The 16,481-nt window shown below is 39.2% G+C and overlaps 1 pseudogene; it reads right to left on the reverse strand.

The window, feature by feature from the left end:
- Window positions 1-1,045: 1,045 nt before the first annotated feature.
- Window positions 1,046-4,261, reverse strand: LOC137298631 (uncharacterized; annotated as a pseudogene).
- Window positions 4,262-16,481: the final 12,220 nt, after the last annotated feature.

The raw sequence follows: 16,481 nt of genomic DNA on the forward strand, positions 1-16,481 counted from the left end.
GTCGCCACATAGCTGGGGTATTGCTAGGTGAGGCTTTTAGAAAGAAAGAAACAAAAGAAACAATGGAATACAGCGGCGTTGCCAAGTCATTTGGTCAAGCGAACCTCTAATCTGTGTAGTGAATAAGCAACGTTAAAGTTATGGCAACTACAAATCGATATCTCTTTATAAATTTACAAACCTATTACACTTCGCAAGGAGGGTGAGGAAAATAAATGAGAATAAGATGATGACTGCGAACGCTTTGCCTCATGTTTCTGAAATTAGCTCGGGGATAGTTTACATTTAATTAATTCACTGCCTCATATTGCTGAAATTAACCCTGGGATAGTTCACATTTAATCTGTTCACTGCCTCATATTGCTGAAATCAACCCTGGGATAGTTTACATTCAATTAATTCACAGCCTCGTATTGCTGAAATTAACCCTGCGGATGGTTATATGCCGTTACCAGACAGGATATTTAAAGGACTTGTATCAAATTTTGTTAGCATACCTCCCACATGAGTGAGTGAGGGGTTTTTCACCCCTTTTAGCAATATTCCAGCAAGATCACGGCTTGGGACACCAGGCCATACCATACTGATGTATACATTGATTCGATCTCCGGCTTGACGCTTGAAGAGGGATGGACAGGGAGAGAGAAAGAAAGAGAAAGAGAGAGAGAGAGAAAGATTTAACCAATATCATTTTCGATGACATTGACTCATGCATTTATGTCATCAAACCTCTTCTAAGTAATACGTATTACATCATTAACATCAACACAGAAATAACGGGAATAATTCTTCTCAAAGTTCTTCTATTATTATGTTTAGAAATGTGTTGAAAAATCATTTTTTATAATAACAGCAATGTTTGCACAGGAGCGAGTGTCATTTGATAGCAAACCACACACACACACACACACACACACACACACACACATGATGCTCGTTCAATAAGTAAGGAGAAAAACAAACTGAAAAAAATCACTTCAAAAGCAATACATATATTTGCTTTGTCTGGTATTTGCCTACAAGGCACGCTCACGTAGTCCAGTGACTAGGCACGCTTCCCCCTGACGTAAGCAGCTACCCGCCCTACGCCATTAAACGTCAACACCAGAACGTCACACGATATCAGAACGTGCTGGTCCAGAATAACCTTCTTCCATCCATCGCACCTTGATTTTCTATCAGTGCCCAGTTCCATATGAAACACCTTTCCTTTTTTTCATAATTTGGCTTGGAAATAACAAGCGGGCTTGTTGCATGACAATTTTGGAGTCGGAAGTGACAAATATTTTGTATGTTGACGGATCACTAAAATTTCTTAAGAAGTTCCAAATTTCTTGCACATCTTGCATCGTAGCTCCCCTAGGATTTTTATTGTAATTTGCATGTGAAGGAAACCGTGATAAGGTTTCTTTCAAAGATGCTGATAAAGAAAATAGAGTCTTGTACGCTGTGGCAAAGACTTGGTCCCTTGTATGATTTTCCATCCATGAGAATTCTTTCCAATGAACTCTGTTGAGCTTGAGGGAATCAACATAATCCAAATTGGCAAGAAAATATGCAATGTCATGTTTCAACCAGGCGGTAAAATTCAGAGTTTTCCATTTGCTAATGAAACTGACTTTGCCCATCTCATTGTACACACCTGCTGACCTGTCATCTCTTATTACTTCAAACCTGGCTTCATTCCAGGGAACAGAATTCGGTGTTAGGAATGACGTCAGGTTACACGGTAGGGATGTAATGTCGATACCAAAGTTTCTCCGAGTTGCTATGGAGATGTAGAAACCCATTAAAATGCCCTTTAGTCTCTCGGACCATCCACCACAGAGATCAGATTTAGCACACCTGTATATAAGATACTTAGTGTTTGACATATGGTGAGTGTCCATCTTGGATTGTCTCCCATCCAACATTGGGATCAAGGTCAAGTCTCGATTTCAACCTTTTGAACCTTTTGATATTCTTACGCCATTCTAAGATCGAACTCCGGAGGTGGCCAACCTGTTTGTAGCGTCAAAAGTATTTGGGACCATCTTTACAAAAGACCATGGGTAAATCGTAAAGTAGTTGATGGCGATAACAATATAGGTGCCTGAAACGGCGACCGGTTTAGTTAAGAACAGAGCTGATGATTTGGATTTCTGAAACCATAAACAGCGGACAATAAATCTTTTTGCAATGATTGTGTCAAATTTGTCTAAGGTTTGCGGGACTCGATGGTATACCGAGCGTCCATATTTAGCTGAAGTATTGCGTACAATGGCATAAAATAGCATTCCAGAAAATCAAAAGCATTTTGTTCATGTAAAGAATCGAAAACTCATGTGCAAGTCATGTGCAATCCCATGCTTGCCATTAAAGACGACTATGATTGTCGTAAGAGGCGACTAACGGGGTCGGGTGGTCAGGCTCGCTGACTTGGTTCAAACATGACATCAGTTTCCAATGGTGCAAATCGATGCTCATGTTGTTGATCATTGCATGGTATGGTCCAGACTCGATTATTTACAGACCGCCACCATATATCTGGAATATTGCTGAGTGCGGCGTAAACCTAAACTCACTCACTCACTCATTGTTTTATTAGGGACGGTGAGATAACGCGGAAGATGCAGCCGTCGCTCGTCACAGGTCAAGGTTCACGGGTCACGGGTTCTACTACCTAGTGAGCCTACCTTGATACTTCTGGGAGTGTATCAAAACGGCTAGACGCCATGCTCACTAACTTTTGGGGGCATGTGGCAGCCAGGTATGCTAATCGCGGGTTTTACATCAAATATTGGGTGCCTCCCCAAGGTTAAATGTTATAGCTACTAAAACCTGACTAGCAGATATTTCGAATAGTTCCAAAACTACTAGTTATCACGTATTAATATGGACGGTTATAGCTGTACATTCTCTCCATTAATCCACCATTTTAACAGAAGAATAAAAAAATGACAAATCCTTATAATACGGACAATAACCATTTACCCAGTAGGATTTCCGTGTCATTTTAATTATAATAATAATAGGGGTATTTATAAAGCGCTAGTTCCACATCACTGAGGGACATGCTCAAAGCGCGTATGACATCTATCCAAATGCACAGGGCGGACAACAGTTGATACAGTTAGTGGTAGCGTTGGAAGAGATACTTTTTTAGTCCAAATTTAAAGACAGACGGCGTAGGTGCACTCTTGAGGTTAAATGGGAGAGAGTTCCATAATGAGGCAGCTGCATGTGAGAAGGATCGAGCCCCAATAGATTTCAGTTTATATACTGGTACAGTCAAGAGCAGTTGGTCAGCTGATCGGAGATATCTAGAGGGCTTGTAGTGGGCAAACATCTCCTGAAGATAGACAGGGGCAGTGTTTTGAAAAGACTAGTAGACTAATGAAAGGATCTTAAAGTCAATCCTTTCACGGATCCTGAGCCAGTGCAGTGACTATAGAGCTGGGGAGATGTGAGAATGGAGCTTAGTCCTGGTTATCATACGGGAAGCCCTGTTCTGCATCCTCTGCAGTCTGTTCAGCTGATCTCCTGATATTCCCACGAGTAAGCTGTTACAGTAATCCAGACGAGAAAGTATGAGCGATCTAGCCAGAGTGGCTGTCGTTTCACCTGTAAGAAGATGACGGATTGATCCTATGTTTCTCGAATGAAAGTGACATACTTTGCACAGATGGTCCACTTGCTTATCCATAGTAAGAGAAGAGTCAATAAAAACACCAAGATTTTTTACATGAGGCGAGAAAGGTATGAGAGACTGTCCAATTTGCAGGTGGGTTAGCCGGGATTTTTGCTGTCTAGAAGGTGGAGCGATGATGATGGCCTCTGTCTTTTCCTCATTTAATTTAAGCATGTTGGTTGACATCCAGGATTTGACATTGTTAAGACAACTTTCCATGTTATGCAAAGATTCCATCTGACTTACTAAGGTGGGTCTGAAACTGTCTACCAGCTGCGAGTCATCGGCATAGAAATGATGAGCCACATGCTTCTCTGATAGAGGTCTTGTGTACATAGTGAACAGGATCGGACCTAGCACGGACCCTTGAGCGACACCACAGGCCAGGACTTCACTACGTGACATAGCTTTGTTTATTTGGACAAACTGTTTCCTATCTGTAAGGTCTGATGACCACCACTCCAGGACAGTGTCGTTCAAGCCATAGTCATTATCCAAACGACTCAGAAACATTGCGTGGTCGATGGTGTCGAAAGTGGCTGATAGGTCTAACAGGACTAACATGGTGATGTCTCCAGAATCAACAGACATCTTTATGTTATTCAAAACACAGTTTAGAGCCGTCTCAGTTCTGTGTGCCACTCTATATGCGGACTGATAGTTGTCCATCAGATTAGACTTTTGAAGATGTGCTTTAACAACATTTTCTAGAATCTTTGACATGAATGTCAAGTTGGATACCGGGCGGTAGATGCTCAAGGTCTGAGCATCAAGAGCTGGTTTCTTGATTTCTGGCTTGATAACTTGATAACTGCTTGATTTCTGGCTTGATAACTTTTAACGACCGTTAAAAGTCGTTGTTAAAATTATTACATCTATCACGTTTGTCCTGATGCGTTGGATTTCGATTGTTGTAAGTCGCACGTGGTTGCCATAGTTATTTCTTCACTTATCTGCACATTTTTCCACCTGTGCATAAACTTGTTTTTCAAAAATCCAAAGTCGTAATGGATTTCGTGGACGATGAATTTCAAATAACGTTATGGCTACGGATATATACATCACATGCCAATTTAGCAAAGCCATAATAATGCTGCTTGTCTATCTATACAATAAGGATATTCTGGTAATTTAAAACGTCACTGCATGATACCTGTAGTGCTGGGTAACTGAGGAACCCACATCTTGTGTAGGAAACAAGATTCCTGGTAGCTGGAGTTTTTGGAATGACAGGACCCGAGAAGGTCCCGGGGTAGAGTCGGCCTCCAGCAACCCATGCTTGCCATAAAAGGTGACTATGCTTGTCGTAAGAGGCGACTAACCGGATCGGGTGGTCAGGCTCACTGACTTGGTTGACACATGTCATAGGTGCCCAATTGCACAGATCGATGCTCATGTTGTTGACCACTGAATTGTCTGGTCCACACTCGATTATTTACAGACCGCTGCCATATATCTGGAATATTACTGCCTCACCTACCTCACTCACTGTTAAAGGAAATGGGGTACAGATATTGATGTTTTAAGGTATTTTACCCGTTCAAATCGAATTGGTCTTCAACTGCCCATGCTTGTAGTAAGATCGCGGGGTCAAACTCGCTGTCATGGTTGACGCATGTCATCTCGTAAATGCGTAGATCACAGGATTGCCGACTCGATTGTGTGCTAATTGTGGAGTTAGACAGCAAACACACAACAACGCTGTATGGTATTTCGTTCTGGTGACAAAATACTATCACCAACTGAAAGTGGACTTTTGAATTCATTCTGTGATGCATGTTCAGGTCCTCCCGGCAACCTATGCTTGTCGTAAGAGGCTACTATATACTTAAAGGGTTTAACATGCGCCTCACGTCAATCACTGGTGTTAAGAACAACCTGTGATAGATATACTCTTTAGAAAATGGGGAACTTCATTTTTTCCAAGTAGATTAATGTTGCGTGTGTTCAATTTTCATTTTCAAAAAAATAACAAAAACAAAAACAAAACAACAAAAAATAACAAACAAATAAAAACCACTAACAAGTGACTGATACAAGGTGATTGTCAAAAGTGATTTAAACTTTGAAAACCGTCAAAATCAAGAAAGGCATGCACGTGCAACTTAAGCGTTATGTTTGATATTTGTAAAAAAGAGAAATGGTGGTGTGTTTATAACGTTTCTACCTTATAAAGTTTTTAACGCTTGTACTTCCTATTCAAATTGAAAGTTCAGGTCCCCTACGTTTTGAGAGTATATGTTCGGTAATGGGGCTGTGTTCAATAAAAAACGCACACATACTGATTTTCAGTTACCCATGATCATACAGGTCTTAAATAAGGTAATGCCATTTAATTTCACTGTCATGTCCATAATGCATTGTTTGCTGTTGCCATTTGAGCTAAAATCTTGCAAGAAACGTCCTCAGTGAATGGAGCCTTGTATTTTTCTGGCGTTTCTCTGATCATTGCCGGAGTTGGAGCCATCATTGCATGGGTGTTAATAAAACGTTGGCCACCTCTCAGTGATGAACCTGTAGCCCAGGCTTTTGTGATGGGCGGGGAGGACAACGCCGACAACACCGATGACGACCTTGGCGACGACCTCGGCAGTGGACACACAACTGGGGTCCAATAATCATTTGTTGCATGAGTCGATTGATATATTAGATAAATAGGGGAACTCCACTTTTTAACCTACGATTTAGGAACTTGTGATGTGTATCGGAGTCAACGTTGATATGATGAGAATGTTTTGTGAGTGCATCACCACCTGTACTTCATTGTAAAGTAATCGATCTTGAAAGATGATTGATGTATGAGGGCAGAATTTTTTCATGTGTATGATTTTCAGTTTTAAACCAAAAATACTGGAAACAAACACTAAAACTGTGTGATGCAAGATGAATGTCAAAATTAATGGTCTAAGTGATTGATCTGTGGCAGACACAACTATGTACATAGGGATTTTATTATTTTAAAGTTTTCTGTTCTGTATATGTATATCTGTAGGCTACTTAATAGGTCACGTGTCCCTCAAGCCCTTAACAAACCCAAGCCATGACCTGATCAACTGATTGGCCAAGCTAAACCTCAAAGTTAAATCTTTTTGTCTAATAGCCTGCACTCTGCAAAAAGTCACCACACAGACAAGTTGACAGACATTTGACAAATCAGATGAGTTTAATATATCTCTGTATATATATACATACATATATATATATATATATATATACACACACACACACACACACACACACACACACACACACACACACACACACACATATATATATATATATATATCATTGCACTTATATGTTGTGATACGCTGAATATGTTCTATTAAAGTAAACTACGCGCCTGATATTTTCTAAATGTCATCCATTATCTATAAACATAAATATATGCTAAACCAGGCTTGGCAGTTGTAAGGTTTCTTTTGTAATTACTAACCACTTTTCTATTTCTTTGCTCTTGCGTGCATGAAAAACTGTCCGAATGTGTTGTAGAATAGCCCTATTTTAATTCTGTCGTTTAGGTATGTGTATACAATATGCGCATTTAGCATTTCACACAGCACATCAGTTTTTATAAGCGTCTTACTCTTAGTTATCATAGTAGTTACATTTTATTCAGATATATTCGGGATACAGACTGTTGCTGTGCTCTGTCGTCACCCCAGTCTCACCCACAGGGTAGGCTCATTGTTTGAATCATTCATTTCAAATTTGCATTATAATCCATGTATTCCATGAACTATATCCATTACATTAACAATTGTAATATAGATCAGTTACCATCCAACTCATGTAATGTGTAAACAACAATTTGTAAACAAGTTCATGACCTTGTTTAACTTAGAATGTTTATTCATATATGTCTTGTTATGCGCTCGATAAGATAAGTCGTAACCTTATCGTGTATTTCATGTTAGCTAGTCTACTTATAGCTACTAGTAATAAGTATTGCACATTGATGATTTCATGTACTATTCATTGTATCACAATTTCTGTAAATATTTCAGGGTGACTCATCGACCACAAAAAAATAAAGATTCCTCGGGCAATAGCTCACACCCGTAGCGTGTGTTTGTCGTTTGTGCATTCACTGCCCTGCTACAGGTCGACCGACCGACAAAATCAAGAATGACACCCCATGCACGTGTATGAGGCTAGGGCGTCGTGCACATGCATCCCATGCTTTGTGTAAATGGTGGAGTATTCATGCGATTTCTATCCTTGAACAGTCTTTTTAACGCTTATTCTTCTTATCCCAACTATTCCTTACATTTTAAGAGTATATATAGACTGCTTGAATATCTATGTCGGACATCTATGATAAACTGCTAAATGATGACGTTACAAATGCCTTTTGAAGATAGTTACAAGGGTATTCAGTATAGATGATGATTATGATGATGATGATGATGATGATGATGATGATGATGATGATGATGATGATGATAAATCTATGATAGTAATAGTGATGTTGAGGGTATTAAGGTGGCGTTGATTGTGATGGTCACGGCTCTGACGATGAATGAATGTATTTGGATGAATGCTATGTTGTTCACTGGTCACGAGGGGACAGGGAACAAACAAACATCGAAGGAACATCAGTCCATGGACCCCGAGGGACCAGTGAACAACTTATATTGTCGCTTTTTGACTGACTGAGAAACTATAGCTGAATGCGCTACAATGTGACATAGCGACAGGGCCAAGGGAGTTTACATGGGTTGAATGATCGGAAAATGAGTGACGAAAGCATTGGTCACCAACAGTATGTCTTGCATGTCAGCAGAAGAGAATGACTAAGTCGACCCACTCAACGCTGTCAACCCTGTAAACCCAGTCACCCCAGTCACAACGGCGGAGTTGTGAAAATGTCAATGAATAGCCATAGCTGCTGTATTCAGATAACAAGAGAACGATTTGCCGTTATGCTTGAAAGCATGCATAATGGGCGTCCATATCGATTTCAATGTTGTGTTTGTGGCACTCTTCACTTTCCTCAAGCAAAAAACATTTCCATCTCGAACCTTGATCTTAAACAAACTTTTGTTGGACAAATCAGACTACACGACTATGATTCATATGTATATGTAAATAACAGGTTCAAATACTCAATTAATACTTAAATGTCATTTAAAATACTGCCTTTCAGTATGATTTTCAAAATCTGACATTTGCATGTACTGTTATGAAACCGGTATTGCTTTCATATAGAATTTACCTGAAAACAGAGTAGCAATACTTCCTTTTCATACGGAATTATTTTTCCGAGACAAAATCGTTGACGTTTACACATCACCAGCGTCATTAAGTGTGTCACTTAATACCGTGTGGTCATTGCGTCTGTGTTTTCGACACATTCGACAGAATTTGACATGTCTGCGGACATCATCCTACAATCTTCACATCTTGAACCTGGTGTTGAGCTCTTGTGTCTCGAAGACGAAACCCTTGGTACTTCTCATGATAAATCCAAGGAAGGCTTCGTCACAGGTTCGAGTCACCGTGGCCCCAAGATGGGGACATGCCTTATCCGCCTTGCCGTACATCCGTAGAAGAAACCAATCCAGTTGAATCTGATGGGGAACCGTCTGCTGCCCCAACTCATGATTCTGTAAATGAACTCTGTGTTACCACGTCTGGCCAGTCAGATGAAGATGAAACAAGTGCTGAAACTTACTCCATTAAAGAGAAAGACGCAGAAGAGAAAACATCGGTGAGTGATCTTTGTGCTTTAGGCTGCGGAAAGAGATCATTCAGATCGTTCAAGTGTTTTGTTTGAAAATTTGATAGTACTAACGCCGCCAAACACACATTGGCGAAAGATGACAATCTTCTGTGGGAGTTTCGGTTCAGTTCGTTGAGAAATGACCGAAAACACCGATTCATAATCTTAGAATGATTCTTTTGTATATTAATATTAATACCGTGTAATACCATTTCTATTAAACGCGTTAAAGAACGAATACACTCACATTTTTGTACTCTTTTAACCATTACATATAAAGGAATAATGGTTAGTCTTAAGCGAAACATCAAATCCCTTCTTAACGCGTGATTAATAATTATTAATATCGAGCGTTAATACCGACAACGAAATCATAATCAGGTTACGTATCTGTCGCTAGTTTGACGTCATTTGAGGAAACATTTTCAGTTAGTTGTATATAAAAAGGATTTTCAGTTAGTTGTATATAAAATATGTAACACGCTTGTCGATTTACTGATTTCCCGGTGTCAGCAAGGACATGCCGAATCGTTGTGTTGCCGTCAATAACAACTGACGAATCACAATGGCGTCACCGCCGGCAAAACGTTCGTTACTGAGAACGGTATTGGTGAATTCTGCTTGTTACCCTTTGGTATTCGTCGTTTCTGAGTGATATTTAAATAGGAAACCTCTTCGTATTTTATTTTTAGTAAAACTTAGTTGACAGATTGTAACTGACGAGTGAAATGGAGTTACATGGCAGATGAAAAATACTTACAGGGGAAGGATAACTTGTTAATAATTATGTTGTTCCTCTTAACGTTCTACACAATAAAAACCATGAACACTGTCACGTGTTCACGTTGTTGATCGTTTCGATATCTATAAAACAGCTTGTGGCGCCTTTATTTCATAATGGGATGTTCAAATCAGTAATGTATGTATATTAATGTAAACAAAGTCACAAAACAACCACAGCATTATAACCTATACTTGATCTTATTTTGTGAAATCCTAATTTACAAACATCCACAATTCTGGACTTCATAAACTACCAGCATCTATGTACAGGCATGTCACACCACCATACCACAAAGAATACCCAAGATGCAGTCTGCACCTGTACACTAACCCATCTTCCAGAAACCGTAAACCTGTGATGGAAATTCTTTGAACGGAGGATGCACAGTTATCCAACCAATTAATGGGATTGCAATAGAAATACACTAAATGAAATTTCTTCTTTTTCTTCAGAGATATTTCACTGCTAAATACTAATGTACCTACGGTGCAAAGAATATATCATAAGCTCAAAACATTTTGTCAATAAAATTTCATGTGGACATTATCGTCTCTTTAACAATGACAATCTTTGTTTTCTTACATTTGAGACCATATCCCTGGAGGATTTCCTTTACTGAGATACCTACTAGTGTCATCCAAAAATATACATATGGAAATTAATTAAGCAACACCAAATTCAAAGACACATAAAAACTTAACAAAGTTTAACGAAGTAATTTTGATGATTGATTATTCAATTTTGATGTATTGACATACAGCATGAGCTTTTCATGGGTTGATATGACGCGCGTGAAGCTTGCACAGCGCACGTGCATTGCTTTAACCTCAACTTTCGAAAAATGCACTTTTTCCCTGGGGTGTTTACAAGCGCAGGTTGTCGATTGCATTCGGTTTTTCATTCATTTCAATGTCATGGCACGTAGGAAATTATCAGAGGCCACTCGTTGGCAAATAATCGGCATGAGGAATGCTGGTATGTCTCTAAGACAAATCGGGACTCAAATCGGACGACATCATTCCATAATTTCAAAACTTTTGAAAAAATACCGGGCCACTAATGAAGTTAAAGACCTGCCTAGACCAGGAAGACCCAGGAAGACCACAGTCCGGGAGGACAGAGCTTTACTGAGACTTGTACGGCGCAGGTCCTTCGACTCGAGCTCTCGGTTGAGACAGGAGTGGCTTCCAGGGAGACCCATCTCGAACAGGACTGTTCGGAATCGTCTGAAAGCTGCAGGATACCGGGCAAGGAGGCCAATCAAGCGACCCAGACTGTCTCCAGCCCATAAGGCAGCCCGACTGGCCTGGTGTAATGACCGTTTGCACTGGAACATTGCCTCTTGGAGGAAGGTCCATTTCTCAGATGAGAGCCGGTTCTTGCTGCACATGGTGGACGGTCGTACTCGGGTCTGGAGGCAGAGGAACACAGCAATGGCTCCACGGAACATCCAGGAGACTGTGGCCTTTGGGGGAGGTTCCGTTATGGTATGGGGGTGCATTTCCATGAACTGCAAGTTGGATATCATTACCATCCGTGGCAACCTTAACGGTGTTCGTTACCAACAGGAGGTTCTTGACAGGGCTGTGGTACCTCATTTTGAAAACCATCCTCTGGCAACGAGACCCATATTTATGGACGACAATGCTAGACCTCACAGGGCGCATGCTGTAAATGATTTTTTGCGGCAAAATGCAATTGACAGAATTCCATGGCCTGCCATGAGCCCTGACCTCAACCCCATTGAACATTTGTGGGACTTTATTGGCCGTCGTGTGAGGCAGAGAGACCCACCAGTCCATAATCTCAACGAATTGACGGCTGCCCTGCATGAGGAGTGGAACAGGATCCCCCAGAATCAGATCCGGAGACTCATCCAAGGAATGAGGAGGCGTCTGGAATCGGTGGTGCGTGCGCAGGGAGGACACACTAGATATTGATGAAAGTCGGTGTGCAGACTCTCAGATGACTGTTCTTTCTTTCCATGTGACATTTGTGTTAATACACCTGACAACAACGTCTGTGGATGAATAGTAAATTGTGTCCATTTTTTCATGAATTTAAGACAGTTTTAAGAATTTGGATTTCGTTGCAATAAAGCAAAGTCTTGATACTTTTTCCCTTTAAGTTGTTTGTCAGAGATCGTCTGTTGAATAAAAAAGTGTCAAACTATATCAACCCGGCATATTTTGATTGTCAGAACACTTCAAAGTTGCTCCAATAGAAAAAAATGGGGTGTTGCTTGATTAATTTCCAGGTGTATATATAAAAGTTGTTTCAAAATGTGCTAAAAGTCATAACAAAAGTTTAGGAACAACACATGAAAATGACCTAGAGCTTTGACAATTCAATATGGAGGTAATTTTCCAGTTAATGATAACAAAAACCCTGAAACAATGTGTCCAAAAACCAACATCTTGATAAACACTACTTTGGCACAATCTTCAAACATTGGTCACCTTCTCAAGTGGTGGTGATTTCTAAGATGTATTACATCAAATTTGGGTTAAATATATTTGGGTTATATTCATTCCAGTGAGATGAATAGTCAGCTGAGAATTTTGTAAATGATTACGTTCCAAGACTTATTAATGCCGTACCAGGGTGTGACCAGGGCACCATTTATTTTTTCAAATTCTCTGGATGTTGAAATAACTTATGCGTTATGATACTAGTAATGCTCGCTTTCAGAATCATTTTAGTAAATATGTTATTTTCAAAAAAGAGATATCTTACAGCAGGGAATTTTTGGAAATTCTTTATATAATCTATAATATGTAATCTAACCATCAAGTATCGCCCAGGAGATCTTTATCGCCAATTTGTGATTATCACACGTTCCCGAACATTGAAAAAAATATGTGTAGAATGTAACATTTAGTTAATAATATATACATTACGCTTTGAGCATCAGTTTCTCACGCATCTGAATCCATTTCGGTATGAAATTCTGGGTCACTATATTTTATGTACACTCATATCAGTGCACCTATTATCGTAGGTAGGTAGTCGGTTGCAGCAGAAACACCAGTCATCATAGCTTGAAATAAGATATTTACCCTTTATAAAATATGTCCATCAGTCAGTGTTGTGAGTCATTTTATATATATGAATTTATTGATTTGTTACTAAAATTTAACACCGCTTAAAGCTCTTAACTACAGTGCTAAAGCGGCGTAAAACTAAACTCATTCACTCACTAAAGCTCACTCATCACTCATGGACAGATATTTGTCCCAAGAAGATGTGTATGATAGAATTACATGTACATATGTGCTTCTTGTTTAGGTAGCATTATGTTGACGAAATATTTGCCATGACAGACCATATACCATATCCGAATATGCGTCACTTGACAATGTACTTATCCTAGTAGTAGTATTGCTTCTTCTTTGTCTCAAATATCATAGTGCGTAAATGAATAGTATGATATCATTTCCTTTTATTGAATATTAAGAAAATCAGAACATTTATATATATACCCTTAATTCAGGAAATTAAAATGCAGTCATTGTAGAAATTTGCAATATTTTTATGCACCATTTATCCATTCAGTGATTTTATATTTCAAGCATCACAAACTGTTACAGGCATAAAAAGAGTAGATTTCAGCAGGGATGTATTTGTCTCCCTGATTTCAGTCATGCCCATGTTTATCGTATTTGAACGTTGCTACATGTAAGTGATGATTGACACAATTCGTCCGTTACTGTTATTTTACAGTTACTTGGCCATTGTTTCTCACTTATCCCCATACCCGTTAAATAATTGCGAAATTCACACAAGAATTTCACATATCACGCACTGCATCAGATCCCCGTCGTAGTGAATTACATGAATGGAGCCTAATCGGCTGTAGTACGAAAGCGACTTGAGTTCAAACACAATGGGCATACACTGCACGTTTAAATGTGTGATATCCAGACATCTAGTGTCATACTTAAATTACCGATTGCAAAACGTCAACAAAACGAAAAAACATGATCTGAAAACGATCAGGTGATTCTACCGCCTCCCTTCGAAATGCCATTTCGCGATTCATCACGGAATAAATATTTCAGAACACATCACTTGATATATCATCATAAAAGGGTAAAGATATACTGTTAATGCACCAGCGTTAACGTTACCGATGAAGGTGAAGACTGCACTGGTTAACTGTCTCTAAGCGTAATAGCAATACGTACAGCACACACTGCGCATGCAACTTGCGCTGTCATTTCAAGGTTAGGCCGTCCGGATCAGGGCACCTAGCGGATTAGTGAAGAAAAGATAAATTCATAAAGATCGCCCATTCTGTACACCCGTTGGTGAAATTGTGGTCACGTGAGGCGTTTTCACAAGGAGAGCACTGCATGCACCCCGCGTCGTTCACCACGGTTAAAATGAGAGGATGCGCTAGATCATTCTATAAAATACCTTGTTCTACCCATTGTCATTATAATTCAAATGTGGAGTTTCTTTTCTTCTTCAATATATATGTCGAAATGAGTTTTCATTAACAGTAATGGTAGATCATCATTCCTGACCACACAGCATACTGCTTGCTTAATGGATTGGGTATCTCAAAAACTACACCACTCATACGGCCTCTCTGATCTATTACTTGGTCAATTAGACAATGCAAATTTCTTATTAACAAGGGAATCGTCGCACTAACACACGTTTTTCCAATTAATTTTGAAAGACTCTACAAGAAAACAAGTCCACTATGAAAACACCCAACGTCGAAATCGTGTCTAATACTCATGGCCGAACTGACTACAACAATGCAGCGTCGGCGGAATCCCACTACATTGACAACGTCCAAGACTCCGTCTATCTACAGGCGACGGAGGAAAACCAACCGGAAGCCGAAAATGATTATGAATTCATTGCTGAAACCAATCCTGGTTATGACTACATTGAACCAATAAACGACCCTCGTACGGTAAGATTTGAAGTGTTGTTTCTAGGTCAATACGTCTCAACATTACTCTTTATGCACAACAATATTATGAATACCAAAACAATAAAATCCTTAAATTTGAAAAAAAGCATATTGTATTTATGAGAAACAGACGGGGTATTGGGATACAATTTGTAGCACTCATTCTGTAGTATTAACATAAATATTGTTTGCCTTTCTTTATACAAGACGGACAGATAGAATGGGGAAAAGTAGAACAACAATTGCTAACGTTAAAATAATCTTTTTGAATGACAAATACATGTTTGAACAATTTTAAATACATATATGTTATAATTTATTCCAACAGTCTGATCTGCATTGCAATAATAGTTACTCAAAGTTTATGTTCACAACATTGTGCAAATTAGACATCATGGCAGTTCTCTATCCAGTATATGTCTGTCCAATATATAATTGACACTCAAATAAGTAATGGTAAGAATTTCCACGGACATTTCCACAAGGGCTGGGTTATCATGTATATCAACACGGAATAGATCAGTGGACTACACATGTAACGTAGTTTTGTAAGGATCATATTTACATGCCCCGATTCAAAATCAAACTATTGAGGAACAGATTCATGTTTTAGAACAATATTAGTTAGAAACTTCTACGTAATGAACGTCACATTGCATTAAAACAACGACCACTCGAGACCAGTTGTCACGGTCGCCATTTTGGTTACAGTGCTAACGGGTTCTCTATGAACTGCGAAGAAGTATCGTAAAACGTGTTTCATTCGGAAATTCACTTTTCTGAACCAAAATTAACATTAATACTAATACGTTAAAAAGGAGCCTAATTTTCATGATACCAATATAACTTATAAAACTGAAATGCAACTGAATCATAACGTCCTGGTGATATAAAACTTTAAACTGTTTTTCCTGGTTTCAGTTTTCGAGAAGGGGTATTGTTTTTCTCGTACCCATATTTGCTGGCGTGGTAGTGAACACCATGGCTGGCTTCTTCTTTGTGGCCTTTCTACTGCCGATCCCTAGAGTTGGACAGATGGTCTTTAGCAGGGAAACTTCTACCATATTCATGGTAGTTAACGCAGCGGCGGGTATGATATGTTGGAGACAACTGATTATAGTTTGTGTTTCTTTTTAATAACTATTGTTCATCATCAGATCGGCGAGCGAATAAAACATAGGATAGACAAGTCACCGTTTTAACACTGACCCACCAACGCTTAAAGCATCATGGCCACAAACGTCATAAATTTTCGGTCTGTTGTGTCAGTAATTGTCAAGGAAAAATGTATTCACACAGAAACTAAATATTGTCATATTTTGCATTCACTTACGAGGAGGAACATGTTTCTCATATGTTGTTAATTTCAGCT

The sequence above is a fragment of the Haliotis asinina genome, chromosome 10 (genome assembly GCF_037392515.1).
Source record: "Haliotis asinina isolate JCU_RB_2024 chromosome 10, JCU_Hal_asi_v2, whole genome shotgun sequence".
Taxonomy (NCBI): domain Eukaryota; kingdom Metazoa; phylum Mollusca; class Gastropoda; order Lepetellida; family Haliotidae; genus Haliotis; species Haliotis asinina.